Source organism: Haliotis asinina, chromosome 5 (assembly GCF_037392515.1).
Source record: "Haliotis asinina isolate JCU_RB_2024 chromosome 5, JCU_Hal_asi_v2, whole genome shotgun sequence".
Taxonomy (NCBI): Eukaryota; Metazoa; Mollusca; class Gastropoda; order Lepetellida; family Haliotidae; genus Haliotis; species Haliotis asinina.
In genome coordinates, this window is record NC_090284.1 from 37,912,463 (window position 1) to 37,931,126 (window position 18,664).

The 18,664-nt window shown below is 44.2% G+C and overlaps 1 long non-coding RNA gene across 4 annotated transcripts; it reads right to left on the minus strand.

Moving 5' to 3' along the window:
• Positions 1-7,958: 7,958 nt before the first annotated feature.
• On the minus strand, positions 7,959-18,225 carry LOC137284375 (uncharacterized). Of its 4 annotated transcripts, none has more exons than XR_010956897.1 (7): positions 17,678-18,225; positions 10,913-10,968; positions 10,365-10,530; positions 9,527-10,001; positions 9,118-9,264; positions 8,787-8,920; positions 7,959-8,218 (listed from the first exon to the last, which is right to left on the minus strand). It is a non-coding gene; the product is annotated as an uncharacterized lncRNA (long non-coding RNA). The 4 variants fall into 4 exon arrangements; XR_010956896.1 differs by having other exon boundaries at positions 17,622-18,225; XR_010956899.1 differs by lacking the exon at positions 10,913-10,968.
• Between the last annotated feature and the right edge of the window lie 439 nt (positions 18,226-18,664).

Below are 18,664 nucleotides of genomic sequence, written 5' to 3' on the forward strand. Positions count from 1 at the left end.
GTCTGAATAGGGATATTAGTTTTAAGTTTTCACGCTAGTTTTATTTCTTATCGTGATATTCTAGTTGTTTTACTGTCCTTCGTCGACAGTTGTTTTTTTTGTTTATAATGGACATAGATTCCTTTTTGCAAGTATGTTCTCGTCACGATATGGCTGCAATACTGCCGATGTGACGTTAAATATTAACTCACCCACTCACTTTGTACAATGTAGATATTGATGAGCAGTACCATTTATTCACAAAGAGGTTATAACAATGATTGTTTAAACAACCGATGCCGATAAAGGCGGTCTTTAGCACATCTCTTCCCATTAGGGATTAACTTGCCGAAGGATTGGTGATTCTCGGGATGATGCATCTGGAACATTCACTATAATGTACCTTCCCATTTCCCGACAATCATTCACAACAAGTTTCATGTTAAATGGCCATGCAGTCAACTGGCTGTGACAAGTATCCTTACTTTCAATAGCAGAAAATAATATAATGGAAGTACTTATACAAACGGTGGCACAAAACTATGGTTCAGGCGCCCCGGAAATACTTAGTCCAAGGGCATGAGGTCTTTATGGGCAATCTCACTCAAGGCAATGACCACACAGTCTACATTCAACGCCTCTCCGTCAAAACAATCTAACTTGTTCGGAGGTAGTATGAAGTGGGCAGGGATAATTACAGCTTACACTGTATCACTATCAACACGAACGACCGTCGTTGACAGGATGGACTCTACAAAAAGGCAGATGATTGCTAGATTATAGAGGTCCATTGACACAACTACAGCCATTTATGCGTAGTACGTGCTGCCTCTGCAACCATAGTAGCAGCTTGTCCAGACCATCACTTCTCCTCAAGGAATCATTCACAAGAATGACTGCATAGGAAATAAAAGTCACCGGAACCGTTATGTTGAAAGAAAACGTGTTTAAAGTCGGATTGAAATCACATCTGATCTGGACGCCCCGTGGTACAACTTGTCGTGTATTTGAAAGGCATTAAATCTCTCGCTTCTCCAGTAACTCTTAATTTGCTTTCCAGAAACCGCTGACACAAATTGCATAGTGTTATTTCCAAAACAGCCCCCGTCCATTTCCCATGCTTAGTTTCGCCTCGTGTTAAAGACGTCATTCATCCTGCCTTGCCTATTCCAATCTGTTTTTTTTCGTCATCGATTCCATTCCGTTAAGCCAGTCTAACTTACTGAATGGTATAACAATGGTTCCTCCTTACACGTGTCTGAAATCACATTTCGTATCAATCTTGGGATAATGCGAACACGACTCAGTGAAAAATGGCCACCCCTACCTATCGATGAACGTTTAGATGATTCAGGTGATGTATTATACCATTATATGAAGTGATGTATTATACCAGTATATGAAGTGATGTATTATACCATTGTATGAGTGCCCATGTCAGACTGAGATTCATACTTTACCTTTACAGACAATCAGTGGTGCCTACAAAGACGAAAGTTGGCACAGGTGGATGAGAAAACATTGATTATAATCTAGAATGTACAGAAAGTACCTCATTATTTAGCATCATTTCATCTCTGAGACAAGAAGCTTTATACAAATATTCACCTAAATTAGACAACTGTTTTACATTTCTAACACTTACAAGTTGAATGCGTTTATGCATTGTACTAATATGGTTTTATATCTTAGTAATATGGCATCCGTAGTAATAAGGTTTTATGTACAGTTTTCTGGAATTAATAAAATAGCGACATACTAATATAAAATGCAACTCGTCTTCAATGTCGTCTTCACAAAAAACACAGTTTCTTTCTGTTATTTCAACATGCTGTTTGTATAGTTGAATTACGAGAGTTACGTCGGAATTTAGATAGATATTTCCCGAAGATGTGCGGGATAGCTTTACATAGGTAATACAGCAGAGTGCAAATATCAATAATATTTATATAAATTACACATTCTGATCAATTGGATAAATAACAACAGTCTCTTGAGATGCTTGATGGAAACTTCGTATGTAAGAAGGTAGGTATGCAGGACATACTTCATCTCTATGTGATAATTCATTGACACCAATGTTAGATTAAATATTGTTCCCCTGATACGCCCAGCTATTAACACGACGGGTCTTTACTTCTCACAAAAGACATTCATAATAATTTCGAAGGATAAGATCATTTGTGTGAAGCAACTTGCACCAATACTTTATCATGTTAAATTGTCTCTGATATATGCGAGTGAGACGACCCAATTCTGCATAAGCCATAGAATTACATGTATAGTTTTTAACTTCAGTGGAGTAATTCAGTAACGAATCTAACTGCTTTTGTGAACCATCAACTGATTCAGAAATTAGGACACGTCGTCTGCATACAGTAACAGAAAAATACTTTGGGATTTACATTTATAAGAAATTCAGTTATCTTCAAAAAACGGGGGTCTCAAAATCACTGAGATAAAATGAAAATAGAATTGGAGACAAAACATCGCCTTGCATTAAATCCGAATTATTCTTAAAGGATTCACTAAAATAGCCGCCAACGGTAACAAACGATACAAAGAATATATAACTGACATTAATTTTCCATTTACATCTTACTTTGACAACTTACCACAACTTACACCTGTCTACAGAGTGCAATACACCCTGAAAGTTGACGTAAGCACGATAAAATACGTTTATTATTGTTAAGGCTGTTGCTAATTAATGTGAAACTATGTTTACGACAGAAGTTGGAATGTTGGTATTCCCCGAACGGAAGCGAGGGATATTCAGATATTTAGGCACGAGTGTGCCCATCTATTACCAAACTCAACTTTCAAACATGGGCTGGTTACCCACAATGGCCTCATTTAGAACGCAACGTTATAGAGGAGACGTGGCGTCCTTGCATTGCTCACGACATCACCTCACCATGACAAAGTAATATTTTCCCCTAGGTCATCGTATGAAAAATATGAACACCGATATTTTCGGCCTCGTAGTTAGTATGGCTCATGGGCCAATCTGGTAGAAATATTAATATTAATTCTTCTGCTGGAGTAGATCATCTGGGTATCCTTGGTGCTGTAAGTTGGAGACCCACTTGCTTTTAGCATTGTCCTTGTGATACTCCGTGGTGGGTGGGTGGCTCGGATGATGAACCACCTTACACTAACCATGACTTACACCTATGAAATTCCGCCCAAAAGCCCAAAATGTCCACTTGAAATTGACCTTATTGATACCGATCACAGACCTTCTGCATCGATTGAGTATTGGCCGCTTTTCCTTGTGATCGAGACTCCTGACAAGACACCGTAAAAGGTGAACCCCTTTGCTGTATCCAAGGGTATTGAAGTAGTACAGGAGGAGGCAGCTGAAAAATCTGATGTCGTAGCCTCCCCAGTACTGAGTTTGTTTGACACTATCTTCAGTTAGTATGATGTCTTTGGCTCATGAAAAGGCCTTTAATACCCAGGTTTTCACAGGCCATTTTATTTGGCGGAGGTCTGTGAGCATTTACATGACATTTGGTTTGCTGGCCGACAACATCTCAAAGTTAATCATGGATAGTTTTACTAACATCAATCTGATCACTGTCATTTTGACTTTTGTGTATTGCTAAAGGGTGTATATTTTGTGGACATATATTTGCTTTTGAAAATAATGAAACTGACCGCCATTTTGAATTGTCTTCTCGGCAGTTACATTTACATAAAAATTAAAACTGAATGTGTCCATTTACGTCCAATGTTGATACTTTTTATGTTTTTTGACACTTGTATCTTCTAGAGTGGTGACTCGGGCGCAAAACAGGTGATTTTGTATGGTCAGGTCGTGATAATATAATGTTTTACAGCTTACTCTTTGAGACGAGATTTTGTTTCCTGTTTACTTCTAGAGTGACAACATGTTACATGGAATACCTTGATATTATCCAGAATTCAAAAATGGCTGCCAATATAGCCACCATTCCAGTTTTAGTGCCTATACAGAGCAGAGAACTAACAAACAATTCATTTGGTGTCACATGTTTAACACAGTTTAGAAAAAAAAACAACTTCAATGTTATGGTTGATAAAAGCTATACATTCCTAAGCTATTTGATGAAATAGCAGTATCCAAAGTATTAGAAAACTATGCTTCATGATCGATAACTGCCTCTAAGCTCTCGTAGTAGCTATTCAAATGGTCTGTCAGATAACTATTAATCCCTTTTGCTTTGATATAGATCTCTCTCTGATGGCATACTGACTTTATTGTATTTACTCTGTGTCGGTTCAACCAATCCATGGGGAGCAGCATCTCTCGACATCAGAACGGAATAGGGATACGCTGACCATCACAAATGCTCCAACCATGGTCAACTGGTTAAGGAATATGATTGGCAAACATGCTCTTTGTTGTTTACTTGCGCAATGTAATATTCTGGACTGTTGGATGTTGGCGGGAGCTTTTCATTTAATGTCTTGTCTCATCTACAGACACCACTGGATTCTTTAGTACATACATTGAACTAAAGGTCTGTGCGATGTGATCAAGTAATGTTGATAGGCTTTTGTATTGTAAGTTCTGGTTTGTAGACATTAGAATACCCCCATCTATTGTTTGAATGTTGGACTTGTTTCGTGATGTGTTTGTGTGTTGGCGGTGGTTAGCAGTGCATGGCAGTGTATGGCTAAAAACAAGCACTCCTACGGAGCGATAAAGTCGTGCACATCCGATTTCCATGGACAAAAACACTTCTTCTCGAGTTCACAAGTTTCACAACCAAAACAGCAAAACAAACAAGTACAATTGGACCAGCTGTGCGGATTATGTTTTATTAATGTCATCATTCCCAGCATGGAACAGTACCAAATCCTCGAACATAAACACCAACATTGTTGTAACAGAATGTGTGTCTAAATTGATCTTGATCAAATTTGAGATTTGAACAAGCTCAAAGGTAACTGAAGCCCGACACGTAAAACCAGAGATAAAAAACATTTTTGAGAAAAAAAACTCTGGAACCGTGTTCCCTCAACGTATGCAACGCTACCTATTCTACTGGAGGGTTTACAGTAGTAGACACGCAGAGTACATTGTCACAAAATGTCCGAACAGTAAAACATCCACATGCTGCTCCAGAAGAATCCTTGATCCACTTCTGTCCATCTGTCCATGGAATGTCTTCTTGGCAGTCGTCCTGCCTCTGGGGGACTTCAGGGTCCATTTCCGCCCCCAGGACGATGGCATCCACGCTCCTGATAATAAAGGTAAACATATTTTACATCATTTGTACTGTGTGCATAAATGCAAAATATATGATTCCACGAGAACATATCTCAAACACGAAAATGAAGTTGTGACATGGCAGTAGACGTCATTGTACACAAGGAGGCACTTTATGTTTTCTTTAAAAGATCGTTTGGAAGAACACAGCGGCTTCTGCTAATAAAGGTAAACAGTATTCTGTATCATAATTTATACTTCCAGCACATATTAAGACTGCATGAGTAGTTTACACACTGCTTTTACCAGCATACCAGCTATATCACGGGGAGAAACAAGAAATATCGGCTCCACACATCATTCAGATATGGGAAATCAAAATATTTTTGTTTGGAGCGTCATGAGCGAACGCTTTAACCATTCGGTTATTCGACGATCCCCTTACATTTAAATGCAAAGCAAATATGTCGGGACGTGAAAAACAAAATTTAATTTAAGTTTTAAACTGAAATAGTGAATGCTTTACCAGCAGGTGGCCAGTACACTGACTTTCAAAGTGACCATCCGGGACTTGCTTTGTCTCGAACTACCTATTGAAGGACGGAATGGTGGGTAAACACTAAGTTATACTATCTATAGATAGCATCGTACAGGGCATGCACGAAGGGGGCCCTATCTACACTAACCCCTAATCTACCAGTCAAGTGCAGTCAGCATTGGGTCTACTGGGGGTGCTGAAAAGACTGGGGCCACAGAGTGTGCCAACCCTAAACTAGCTGGGTTGCTGTAACAACCATCCTGACTGTACAGTCAGGCCCTAGCACCGAACCTACTCCATGTACGCTCGGCAGGGGGCTACGCGGAGAGCAGACGCACAATGGAGCCACCATGAGACAAAAGCTCATCCCATCGGACCCTCGGAAAGACAGTGTACTAAAGTCCAGGTGGAAGGGTTTAGAGTGACACAACACCAAATCCAGAGTGTGCCAGGGTTCCTGCGTCTGAAAGAAATGAGTCATGCATAAGCATCAGTAATCACATTTCTCTCGGATGTAGACTGGATTAACAACAACTAGTAAGTGTGGTTTTCTGCCGCTTCTGGCAATTTTCCAACGACGGGCCTCATACGTAGGCGTGGGGCATAGTATTTAAGTGAGGACTCGAACAATGGTACTGAACATGACGTGCCAACACTTGAACAACTAGGCTACACTACCACTCCGTTTACATGCAGAAACCAGTATCAACCTTTCCCATCTATACCTAAATGGCTGTAACTATGCTTGTCGTAAGAGTCGACTAACAGGATCGGGTGGTCAGACTCGCTGACTTCTTGGTTGAAACATGTCATCGGTTCCCATTTGCGCAGATCGATGCTCGTGTTGTTGATCACTGGATTGTCTTGTCCAGACTCGATTATTTACAGACCGTCACCTTATAGCTGAATATTGCTGAGTGTGGCGTAAAACTAAACTCACTCACTCCTAAATGGCTATATATTATGAGAGAATTAGTGTGCACTATATATGAAAGAAATATTTTCTTCCAAATAGAGTTGAAAACACCTGCCTGTCTGGTCCTCTGTCACCCTTCCGAAGAATTCTTGGTCCCCGTCTATCCATGGAATATCTTCTTGGCAGTCGTCCTGCCTCTGGGGGACTTCAGGGTCCATTTCCGCCCCCAGGACGATGGCATCCACGTTCCTAATAGTAACGATAACGAATAGGTTAATGTTTCATATCACTGATACTTACTACATAGATAATAAATATTAAAAGCATATGCTTTTGGGTCAGGAAAACGCTGTAACCTGAAACACAAGTTGTAAATTGCTCATGACGTCATTGTCAACAAGAATATATTGTATGTTGTCTTCAAAAGATTAGTTTGGAGAACATACCTTCCTGGTAGTCCGGCGGCTTTGTGGTCGTTGTCCTGCCGCTAGAAGAGACCTTGATCCATTTCTGTCCACGGAATATCTTCTTGGCAGTCGTCCTGCCTCTGGGGGACTTCAGGGTCCATTTCCGCCCCCAGGTAGATGGCATCCCTGCTCATAACAGTACAGAGAACATAGTTTACATCGCTGGCACTTACTGTGTGCATAAATTCAACTTATATGCCTACACGTAAAATCTCAAACATGAAACTCAAGTTGTAATTTTGCAGTAGACGTCATGATAAACAAGGATGCATGGCATGTTATGGTTTATTCAAAAGATTGTTTGAAAGGAACAGTTGCATGTGTAAGCAACAGTTCAACTTAAAAAGGCAAAGAACACTTTACATAATTTATGCTTCTCACACAGATTATGACTGCATGAGTGTACTTTTTACACCGCTTTCAGCAATACACTAGCTATATCACGGGGAGAAAACCAAATAGATGCTTCACACATCATTCAGATATGGGAAATCGAAATAGGGTTGTTTGGAGCGTCATGAGCGAACGCTTTAACCATTTGGTTATTCGACGATCCCCTTACATTTAAATGCAAAGCAAATATGTCGGGACGTGAAAAACAAAATTTAATTTAAGTTTTAAACTGAAATAGTGAATGCTTTACCAGCAGGTGGCCAGTACACTGACTTTCAAAGTGACCATCCGGGACTTGCTTTGTCTCGAACTACCTATTGAAGGACGGAATGGTGGGTTAACACTAAGTTATACTATCTATAGATAGCATCGTACAGGGCATGCACGAAGGGGGCCCTATCTACACTAACCCCTAATCTACCAGTCAAGTGCAGTCAGCATTGGGTCTACTGGGGATGCTGAAAAGACTGGGGCCACAGAGTGTGCCAACCCTAAACTAGCTGGGTTGCGGTAACAACCATCCTGACTGTACAGTCAGGCCCTAGCACCGAACCTACTCCATGTACGCTCGGCAGGGGGCTACGCGGAGAGCAGACGCACAATGGAGCCACCATGAGACAAAAGCTCATCCCATCGGACCCTCGGAAAGACAGTGTACTAAAGTCCAGGTGGAAGGGTTTAGAGTGACACAACACCAAATCCAGAGTGTGCCAGGGTTCCTGCGTCTGAAAGAAATGAGTCATGCATAAGCATCAGTAATCACATTTCTCTCGGATGTAGATTGGATTTACAACAGCTAGTAAGTGTGGTTTTCTGCCGCTTCTGGCAATTTTCCAACGACGGGCCTCATACGTAGGCGTGGGGCATAGTATTTAAGTGAGGACTCGAACAATGGTACTGAACATGACGTGCCAACACTTGAACAACTAGGCTACACTACCACTCCGTTTACATGCAGAAACCAGTATCAACCTTTCCCATCTATACCTAAATGGCTGTGACTATGCTTGTCGTAAGAGTCGACTAACAGAATCGGGTGGTCAGACTCGCTGACTTCTTGGTTGAAACATGTCATCGGTTCCCATTTGCGCAGATCGATGCTCGTGTTGTTGATCACTGGATTGTCTTGTCCAGACTCGATTATTTACAGACCGTCACCTTATAGCTGAATATTGCTGAGTGTGGCGTAAAACTAAACTCACTCACTCCTAAATGGCTGTATATTATGAGAGAATTAGTGTGCACTATATATGAAAGAAATATTTTCTTCCAAATAGAGTTGAAAACACCTGCCTGTCTGGTCCTCTGTCACCCTTCCGAAGAATTCTTGGTCCCCGTCTATCCATGGAATATCTTCTTGGCAGTCGTCCTGCCTCTGGGGGACTTCAGGGTCCATTTCCGCCCCCAGGACGATGGCATCCACGTTCCTAATAGTAACGATAACGAATAGGTTAATGTTTCATATCACTGATACTTACTACATAGATAATAAATATTAAAAGCATATGCTTTTGGGTCAGGAAAACGCTGTAACCTGAAACACAAGTTGTAAATTGCTCATGACGTCATTGTCAACAAGAATATATTGTATGTTGTCTTCAAAAGATTAGTTTGGAGAACATACCTTCCTGGTAGTCTGGCGGCTTTGTGGTCGTTGTCCTGCCGCTAGAAGAGACCTTGATCCATTTCTGTCCACGGAATATCTTCTTGGCAGTCGTCCTGCCTCTGGGGGACTTCAGGGTCCATTTCCGCCCCCAGGTAGATGGCATCCCTGCTCATAACAGTACAGAGAATATAGTTTACATCGCTGGCACTTACTGTGTGCATAAATTCAACTTATATGCCTACACGTAAAATCTCAAACATGAAACTCAAGTTGTAATTTTGCAGTAGACGTCATGATAAACAAGGATGCATGGCATGTTATGGTTTATTCAAAAGATTGTTTGAAAGGAACAGTTGCATGTGTAAGCAACGGTTCTACTTAAACAAAATTTAGTTTAAGTTTTAAACTGAAATAGTGAATGCTTTACCAGCAGGTGGCCAGTACACTGACTTTCAAAGTGACCATCCGGGACTTGCTTTGTCTCGAACTACCTATTGAAGGACGGAATGGTGGGTAAACACTAAGTTATACTATCTATAGATAGCATCGTACAGGGCATGCACGAAGGGGGCCCTATCTACACTAACCCCTAATCTACCAGTCAAGTGCAGTCAGCATTGGGTCTACTGGGGGTGCTGAAAAGACTGGGGCCACAGAGTGTGCCAACCCTAAACTAGCTGGGTTGCTGTAACAACCACCCTGACTGTACAGTCAGGCCCTAGCACCGAACCTACTCCATGTACGCTCGGCAGGGGGCTACGCGGAGAGCAGACGCACAATGGAGCCACCATGAGACAAAAGCTCATCCCATCGGACCCTCGGAAAGTCAGTGTACTAAAGTCCAGGTGGAAGGGTTTAGAGTGACACAACACCAAATCCAGAATGTGCCAGGGTTCCTGCGTCTGAAAGAAATGAGTCATGCATAAGCATCAGTAATCACATTTCTCTCGGATGTAGATTGGATTAACAACAGCTAGTAAGTGTGGTTTTCTGCCGCCTTTGGCAATATTCCAACGACGGGCCTCATAAGTGGGCGTGGGACATAATATTTAAGTGAGGACTTGAACACTGACACTGAACATGACGTGCCAACACTTGAACAACTAGGCTGCACTACCACTCCGTTTACATGCAGAAACCAGTATCAACTTTTCCCATCTATACCTAAATGGCTGTGTACTATGAGAGAATGAGTGTGCACAATATATTAAACAAATATCCATGAAGATGCATATTTTCTTCCAAATAGATATGGAAACACCTACCTGTCTGGTCCTCTGTCGCCCTTCCGAAGAATCCTTGAAGTCGTCCTACCTCTACAGGATGTCAAGACTTTCTGTCCCCACGACGAATATTTCACATCACTATAGGTGGGTGCTCAAACTCCAAGCGGGCTTCAGTCGCTCGCTTCGGGTCGCTCGCTTACGCAACCTAATCCCAGTCGCCGAACCCGAAACAAAGGATTAGAGCTATTGAAAGCACCTCAATCACAAGTGTTTGCACAGAGGCATGTTTTCTTATTTAGCGTGAGCCAAGTAAGACCTGGTAATATTCATTATTCAAACAAAACGAAACATAATTTTCTGTCATTAATTACAGATTTATTTATGTAAGACAATACAGCTAAAACATAATCAACGGCTAATACAATACAGGTATAACCCATCGTACATTTATAATTACAAGTTAAACCCAAAGTGACATAGGTGTATGGAACATTCAATGGAAATGAATTAAAACAAACTGTCGTCCGTGGGTGGGAATGTGGTAAATTGTGATGTGCTTATCACTGCTCATCGCTTTCGTGACTCACTCGTGTTATTCTGCGATTACAGTCCGTTTGCCGTGAAAGCGTACCGATGAACGTCTCTTTAAACAAAAACGTAAATGCAATAAAATGAAATGACGATGGCAAATTTCTTATAATTTTATACCTTGCCAATTGAACATTTAATTCTCAGAATTTTATTCAACTTAAGATGAAAGTTGTTAAACAAACGATCATAATTTCAAATCACTTTCTTTGTTTGTATTACAGGGGGTTTGGGGTGCACATTAAATAAAACCACAACACCCACCAATGCATGGAGTACCACCACAATCATATATGAGACACCACCATCACATCCACCAATGCATTGCTTACCACCACCGGCATACATGAGCACACCACACCATCCACCAATGCATGGCGCACCACTTTCGGTATACATGAGCCACCACCATCACATCCACTAATGCATGGCTTACCACCACCGGCATACATGAGTACACCACAACATCCACCAATGCATGGAGTACCACCACAATTATACATGAGACACCACCATCACATCCACCAATGCATGGTGCACCACCACAGATATACGTGAGTACACCACAACATCCACCAATGCATAGTGCACTGCCACCGGCATACATGAGCACACCACAACATCCACCAATGCATGGAGTACCACCACAATCATACATGAGACACCACCATCACATCCACCAATGCATGGCTTACCACCACCGGCATACATGAGTACACCACAACATCCACCAATGCATGGAGTACCACCACAATCATACATGAGACACCACCATCACATCCACCAATGCATGGTGCACCACCACAGATATACGTGAGTACACCACAACATCCACCAATGCATAGCGCACTACCACCGGCCAACTGAGGCACCACCATCACAACCACTACTGCATGGCGCACCACCACCGGCATACATGAGCCACCACCATTACAACCACCAATGCATGGCACAAGAAGACCAGCATACATAAGTACTCCACAACAACCACGAATTCATGGGTCACCACCATCTCATACACCAACGCATGGCGCACCACCACTGGCAAACATGAGCAGACCACAACATCCACAAATGTATGGCACACCTCGACCACCGGCATATATGAGTACACCACAACATCCACCAATGCATGGCATACCACCAACCTCATGCATCATACACCACTATCACAACTACCAATGCATGGTGCATGACCACCGGCATACATGAGCCACCACCATCACATCCACCAATGCATTTATCACCACCACCAGCATACATGAGTACACCGGAATATCCACAAATGCATGGGCCACAGATAACGGCATACATGAGTACACCACAAGATACACCATTGCATGGTGCACTGCCACCAGCATTACATGGGACACCACAACATCCACCAATACATGGTGCACCACCACCGGTCTTACATGAGTACACCACAACATTAATTAATGCATGGTCTACCACTATCAGCATACATGAGCACACCACAACATCCGCAAATGCATGGGTGCAACGCTACCGGCATACGTAAGCCACCACCATCACATCCACCACTGCATTTCACACCACCACCAGCATACATGAGTACACTAGAATATCCACCAATGCATGGGGTTACCGCTAACGGCATACATGACTACACCACAACATACACCAATGCATGGGGCACCGTCAAATGCATACATGAGTAAACCACAACATCCACCAATGCATGGCGCACCACGACCGACATACGTAAGCCACCACCATCACATCCACCACTGCATTTCACACCACCACCAGCATACATGAGTACACCACAAGATACACCATTGCATGGTGCACCGCCACCAGCATACATAAGCACACAACAACATCCACAAATGCATGGTGCACCACCACCGGCATACATCAGTACACCACAACACCCACCAATCCATGGGACATCACCACCGGAACACATGAGTACACCACAACATTCACCAATGCATAGGGCACCGCCACTGTCATACATGAGTACACCACAACATCCACAAATGCATGGCACACTACCACCGTCGTTAAGTGGGACACAACAACATTCACCAATGCATGGGGCACCGCCACCGGCATACATGAGCAAACAACAACATCCACAAATGCATGGTGCTCTACCACCGGCATACATCAGTACACCAGATTATCCACCAATGCATAGGGTACCACCACCGGAATACATGAGTACACCACAACATCCACCAATGCATGGGGCACCAGCAGCTTCATACATGAGCATACCACAACATCCACCAATGCATGGGGCACCACTACAGGTATACATGAGACACCACCATCACATCCACTGGTGGATAGTACACCGCCACTGGTACACATGACCACACCACAACATCCAACAATGCATGATGCACCACCACTGGCATTACATTGGACACCACAACATCCTCCAATGCATCGCACATCGCCACCGCCATACATGAGTACAACACAACATCCACCAATGCATGGGCCATCCCCACCGCCATATATGACTTCACCACAACAAACACCAATGCATGGGGCACCACCACCGGCGTTACATGGAACACCACACCATCCACCAATGCATGGCGTACCGCCAACGGCATACATGACTACAGCACAATATCCACAAATGCATGGGGCATCCCCACCGGCATATATGACTACACCACAACATCAACCAATGCATGGGGCACCACCACCCTCATACATGATAGCCCACCATCACATCCACCAATGCATGGTGCACTACCACCGGCGTTACATTAGACACAACAACATCCATCAATGCATGGCGCACCGCCACAGGCATACATGAGTACACCACAGCCTCCACCAATCCATGGAGCATCCAGACCTGCATATATGACTACACCACAACATCCACCAATGCATGGGGCACCACCACCCTCATGCATGATACCCCACCATCACATCCACCAATGCATGGGACACTGCCACCGACATACATGAGTACACCACAGCATACACCAATCCATGGGGCACCACGATCATACATGAGTACACCACAACATACACCAATGCATGGTGCACCACCACCAGTATTAAATGAGACACCAAAGCATCTACCAATGCATGTTACACCACCAGCGGCATATACCAGACACCACCATCACATTCACCAATGCATGGCGCGCTATCACCGGCGTTACATGGGACACAACAACATCCACCAATCCATGGGGCACCGCCACCCTCATGCATCAGACACCACCATCACATTCACCAATGCATGGTTCACTACCACTGGCTTACATCAGTACAACACAACATCCACCAATGCATAGCCCACCACTACCGGCATACATGAGCACACAACAACATCAAGCAATGAATGGGGCACCGCCACCTTCATGCATAAGGCACCACCATTACATCTACTAATGCATGGGGCACCACCACCGTCATATATCAGACACCACCATCACATCCACCAATGCATGTGGCATCACTACCGGCTTACATGAGTACAACACAACATCCACCAATGCATAGCCCAGCACTACCGCCATACATGAGTACACCACAACATCCACCAATGCAGGGCGCACCGCCACCAGTATACATGTGTACACCACAACTTCCACTAATGCATACAGCACAACCACCGATATACATGAGACACCACGACATCCACCAATGCATGATGCCAAACCACAGGCATACATGAGTACACCACAACATCCACCAATTCATTGGGCAAACCATCGGCATACATGAGAACACCACAACACCCACCAATGTATGGTCCACCACCACTGGCATTACATGGGACACAACAACATCCTCCAATGCATGGGGCACCGCCAGCCTCATACATGATACCCCAATATCACATCCACCCATGCATGGCGCACCGCCACCGACATACATGAGTACACCACAGCATCCACCAATGAATGGTGCACCACCACTGGCATACATGAGTACACCACAACATCCACCAATGCATGGGGCACAGAGACCAGCATACATGGGCAAACCACAACATCCACCAATGCATGGGGCACCAACACCGGCATACATGAACCACCACCATCACACCCAGCAATGCATGGTGCACTACCACCGGCATACATGAGTACAACACAACATCCACAAATGCAGGGCGCACCACTACCGGCATATATGACTACACCACAATATCCACCGATGCATGTGGCAGCACTACTGGTCTATATGGGTACACCACAACATCCACCAATCCATGGCCCATCACTACCGGCATACATGAGTACACCACAACATCCACCAATGCATGGGGCACCACCATCATCATACATGAGTACACCACAGCATCCACCAATGCATGGGGCACCACCACCATCATACATAAGTACACCACAACATCCACCAATGCATGGTGCACCTCTACCGGCATACATGAGTACACCACAGAATCCACCAACACATGGGGCACCACTACCGGCATACATGAGCCACCACAATATCCACTAATACATGGTGCACTACCACCGGTATTACATGGGACACCAAACATCCACCAATGCATGGTGCACCACCACTGGCATATATGAGACACCACCATCACATTCACCAATGCATGGAGCACGCCATAGGCATACATCAGCACACCACAGCATCCACCAATGTATGGGGCACCACCACCTCATACATGAGACGCCATCATGACATCCACCCATCCATGGCGCACCGCCACCGGCATACATGAGCACACCACAACATCCACAATTGCATGGGGCAGCACCACCCTCATATATGATACCCCTTCATCACATCCACCAAAGCATGGCACACCGCCATCGACATACATGGGTACACTACGACATCCACCAATGCATGCGGCACCACCACCATCATACATGAGTACACCACAACATCCACCAATCCATCGTGCACCGGCATACATGAGCAAACAACATGATCCAGCAATGCATGGGGCACCACCACCGGCATACATGAGTACACCACAACATTCACCAATGCAGGGCGCACCGCTACCGGCATATATGACTACACCACACTATCCACCAATGCATTTGGCACCACCACTGACTTACATGAGTACACCACAACATCCAGCAATGCATTGTTCACCACTATCAGTATACATGAGACACCAGCATCTCATCAACCAATGCACTGCACAGCGGCATACATGAGTATACCACAATATCCACCAATACATGGGACACCACCACCGGTATACATGACTACACCACAACATCGACCAATGCATGGGGCACCGCCACACTCATGCATCAGACACCACCATCACATCCACCAATGCATTTCGCACCGCCACCGGCATACCTGAGTACACTACAACATCAACCAATGCATAGGGCACCGCCAGAGGCATACATGAGTACACCACAACATCCACCAATACATGGGGCACCGCCACCTTCATGCATAAGACACCATCATCACATCTACCAGTGCATGGGGCACCACCACTACCGACATACATGAGCACATAACAACATCCACAAATGCATGGTGCACCGCCACCGGCATACATGAGTACACCACAACTTCCACTAATGCATGTTGAACCACCACCGGCACACATGAGCCACCACTATCGCATCCACCAATTTATGGGGCACCACTACAGGCATACATAAGCCACCACCATCACGTCCAGCAATGCATGGTGCACCGCCACCGGCATAAATGAGTAAACCACAATATCCACCAATGCATGGCCCACCTCCACTGGCATACATGAGTACACCGCAACATCCACCAATGCATGGGGCGCCACCACATTCGTACAGGAGACATAACCATCACATCCACCAATGGATGGCGCATCGCCACCGGCATACATGAGTACACCAAAACTTCCACCAATGCATAGGGCACCACCACGTGAGTACACAACAACATTCACCAATGAATGGGGCACCACCACCCTTATACATGAGTACAACACAACATCCATCCAATGCATAGTGCACAGTCACCGGCATACATGAGCACACCATAACATCCACCAATGCATGGGACACCACCACCGACATACATGAGTACGCCACAACATCCACTAATGTATGGCGCACCGCCACCGGCATACATGAGTACACCACAATATCCACCCATGTATAGGGCACCACCACCGAATTACATGAGACATAACCATCACATCCACCAATGGGTGGCACACCACCACCGACATAGGGCACCACCACCGATATACAGGAGTACACCACAAGATCCACCAATGCATGGTGCACCGGCACCGGCATACATGAGTACACCAAAATTTCACCCATACATGACGCACCACCACCGGCATACATGAATACACCAAAACATCCTCCAATGTATAGGACACCACCACCGGAATACATGAGCCACCACCATCACATCCACCAACGGATGGCACACCGCCACCGGCATGGGGCACCACCACTGCATGAGTACACCAAAACATCCTCCAATGCATGGCGCACTGCTACCGGCATACATGAGACACCACTATCACATCCACTAATTCATGGGGTACCACCACCCTCATACATGAGATGGTATCATCATATCCACCAATACATGGCGAACCGCCACTGGTATACATCAGCACACCACAACATCCACCAATGCATGGCGCACCACCACTGGCATACATGAGTACACCACAACATCCACAAATGCATGGGGCACCACCACCGGAATACATGAGTACATCACAACATTCGTCTCGTCACCTACCATTCCATTCTCAATCAGGTTTTCCTTCTGATGAAGTGAACCATTCGTCTCCTCACCTGATACATTATCCTGAATCAGGTTTTCCTTCTGTTCAAGAGAAATATTCGTCTCTTCACCTGATACATCATCCTGAATTATGTCTTTCTTCACTTCAAGTTAAACATTCGTCTCTTCGCCTTATAGGTTATCATACATCAGATTTTCCCTCTGTTCAAGTGAAACATGCGTCTCCTCAATTCATACATCATCCTGAATCAGGTTTTCCTTCTGTTCAAGTGAAACACTCGTCTCTTCACCTCATAGATCATCCTCAATAAAGTTTTCCTTCTCTTCAAGTGAACGATTCGTCTCTACACCTGATACATCATCCTGAACCACGTCTTTCTTCAGTTCAAGTGAATCATTCGTCTCTTCGCTTGATACATCATCCTGAATTACGTCTTTCTTCAGCTCAACTGAAACATTCGTCCCTTTGCCTGATACATCATCCTGTATGAAGTTTTCCTTCTCTTCAAGTGAAACATTCATCTTCTCACCTTTCACATCATCCTAAATCAGGTTTTCCTTCTGATGAAGTGAGACATTAATCTCATCACCTGATACGTTATCCTGAATCAGGATTCCATTCTGTTCAGGTGAAATATTCGTCTCTCCACCTGATACATCATCCTGAATCAAGTCTTTGTTCAGTTCAAGTGAAACATTCGTCTCTTCACATGATATATCATTTTCAATCACTTTTTCTTTCTGTGCAAATGAAACATTCGTACCTTCACCTCATACATCATCCTCAATGAGGTTTTCCTTCTCTTCAAGTGAAATATTCGCCTCTTCACCTGATACATCATTCTGAATCACGTCTTTCTTCATCATCATCATTAATCACGTCTTTGTTCAGTTCAAGTGAAACATTCGTCTCATCACATAATACATTATCCTCAATCAGGTTTTCCTTCTGTTCAAGTGAAACATTCGTCTCTTCACCTGATACATCATCCTCAATGAGGTTTTCCTTCTCTTCAAGTGAAATATTCGTCTCTTCA